General features: G+C 45.2%; 1 protein-coding gene across 1 annotated transcript in view; it reads right to left on the reverse strand.

Moving 5' to 3' along the window:
- The window catches only part of LOC134444835 (arf-GAP with coiled-coil, ANK repeat and PH domain-containing protein 3-like), a gene marked incomplete at its 5' end in the record, with an annotated part of 73,826 nt that overhangs the window by 14,506 nt on the left and 56,820 nt on the right, over nucleotides 1-2,500 (reverse strand). The window lies entirely within an intron of this gene.

Raw genomic sequence — 2,500 nt, forward strand, 5'->3', positions numbered from 1 at the left:
ACTTTGGATCAATACTAATGATGTCATCATCTAGTGACCAATACCAGTGATGTCATCATCTTGTAACCAATAGGCTACTAGTCATGTCATTATCTGGTGACCAATACAAGTGATGTCATCATCTGGTGTCTAATACTAGTGATGTCATCAGGGCTCAAATGCTGCCTTCACGGGCTCGGGAGCTACAGAGACAGCTGACGACACTCATGTGACAACCGAGTTCTGGACTTTGGTGCATGAACGCCACGGATCCCGGAACAATCGGGATTCATGCCTGTTTTTTTTTCTCTTTTCTTTTTTTCATCTCCACTTGAGCCTCCACACCCACGACATATCATTTTAGCTTAAGTAGACTAAATTAAACAGTCAGAGACCAGCATTACTGACATATGTGCGTCTGCAATTGAATGACATTAATCAGTGTTGTTGATAGTGATTACAAGATGACATTTTAGCATTTATGATACTGCTTACATGCCAGTTGCATGCATGGGCGCCATGTTGATGATGCGTGTGTCGTCAGACAAAACATCAGCTCAGCAACGGGAACTCGTTGTTATATACTTCCGCCTGAGATCAACCTCGATAAATATCGATCTGACATTGCGTCACTAAATGTTCACGCCCACTTTCCCGAGGTTTTAGGTCGGCTGTGGTGCTGACGAGACAACCCAGTTCTGAGTTGTGGCGCATGAACGACACAGATCCCTGAACAATCGGGAAGCGTGCTCATACAGACATTTAAAGTGCAAGACGGGAAGCGTGCGTGTTTTGTTTTGGTTCTCTTCACTGTTTTCACCTCCACTTGAGCCTCCACATCCACAACATCATCTCAGCTTAAAATGATACTGTCCTAGCCTGGTCCTGACCATACCATAATACTACCATTTCATTTCGTATTCATGGTCTGGCTTTTGTTTGCTCTGAAGCGATTGTAGGAATCTGTAAGTTTGCACTCAGTTATGGTTTGAAATTATTGGACACTTCTCACCCAATCGCTGGCAGTTACTCAACAACAACATAGCGCAGACCAATGGCTCTGGCGCAGATGTGTACGTCACGAGCGCCCTCCCCCTTTCGTGGCGTGTTCGATTATTGGATGTTTTCTGCGGGTGGGCGTTGCGATCAAAATCCTACTGCTCCAGGCACTCCACAGAGAAGCATGGCCAGACTAGAGTAGTGGAGCCAATCCTTTGGCGGAAGTACGTAGGATGGCTTGCGAGGCTAATGCTGTCCCATTTTTGGAAGTAAGCTTATTTTACACCTCCCCTTGAGATAAATAATAGGGTTTTACCGTTCTCCAATACTTTCAATCGTTCTCTGGGTATGGCAGTGCAAACCAAGCTAGCAAGTTAACATTGAGTACTATGAGAGCAGTTAGCCGCCAGCTGGTTTCATAGGACTCGATGTTAACTGCTAGCTTGGAGGTAAAGTTTGCACTGCCATATCCAGCGAACAGTTGAAAGACACAGATCCCTGAACAATCGGGAAACGTGCGTGTTTTGTTTTGTGTTCACTGTTTTCACCTCCACTTGAGCCTCCACACCCATGACATATAATTTTATAGTAGACTAAATTAAACAGTCAGTGACCAGCATGACTGACATATGTGCATCAGCATTTGAATGGCTGGTGTTGTTGATAGTGATCACAAGATGATATTTTAGCATTTGTGACAGAGATTCTTTAAGTATATAGAGATATGCCAACATAATGGGTTTCTTTGGGCACCTAACGTGACCAGGTTCCGGTCTGCCTAATGTCATAATGCTCCTAGAATGAATAGAACAGTCCTTAGGTCTGCCTAACGGAGTATTTGGCCCCCCCCCCCCCCCCTTCCCCCGCGCCCCCCCCCCCCCCCCCCCCCCCCCCCCCCACCCCCCCTTGCGACAGTAGAACCCGGAAACAATGGGCCAGCGGAACCTCTCTCTTATCTACTCTCTCTGTTTGTGACACTGTTTTCATGCCAGTTGCGTTCATAGTCGCGATGTTGATGATGCGTGTGTTGTCACTGAAAAAGTCAGCTCGCAGTGGTGTAGTCTACGTAGAACGCAGGTATATGGAGTAGACCCACTTCAAAAAATGTCAGGGATTTCAGTATACCCACTTAAAATTGATTGATCTATTCTTTAGAGTAGCACTAATACATACAGTATACCCACGTCAAAAAATGTTCCAACAATACACAGTAGACTACACCAGTGGTTCTTAACCTGGGGTGCGGGCACCCCCTGGGGGTGCGCCAGAGATTCCAGGGGGTGCACGGAATTTTGTTTGTGTTGAGGTTGTGACCAAAATTCTGCTAGCAAATATTATAATAAGGCCAAATTAAACCAAATGAAAACATGTTTTGGTCCCCATTCAAAGTCATTAAGGTATTGGTAAATGTTTTAAGCAAGATTCATGGTAATTATTCACTTAAATCATATCGTATCGTATAATCGTATACGCGTGTTTAGGTTTGGGTTGGGGGTGCGTGGCTTGTCTTGGACAGCGGTAA

Source organism: Engraulis encrasicolus, unplaced genomic scaffold (genome assembly GCF_034702125.1).
Source record: "Engraulis encrasicolus isolate BLACKSEA-1 unplaced genomic scaffold, IST_EnEncr_1.0 scaffold_76_np1212, whole genome shotgun sequence".
NCBI classification, from domain to species: domain Eukaryota; kingdom Metazoa; phylum Chordata; class Actinopteri; order Clupeiformes; family Engraulidae; genus Engraulis; species Engraulis encrasicolus.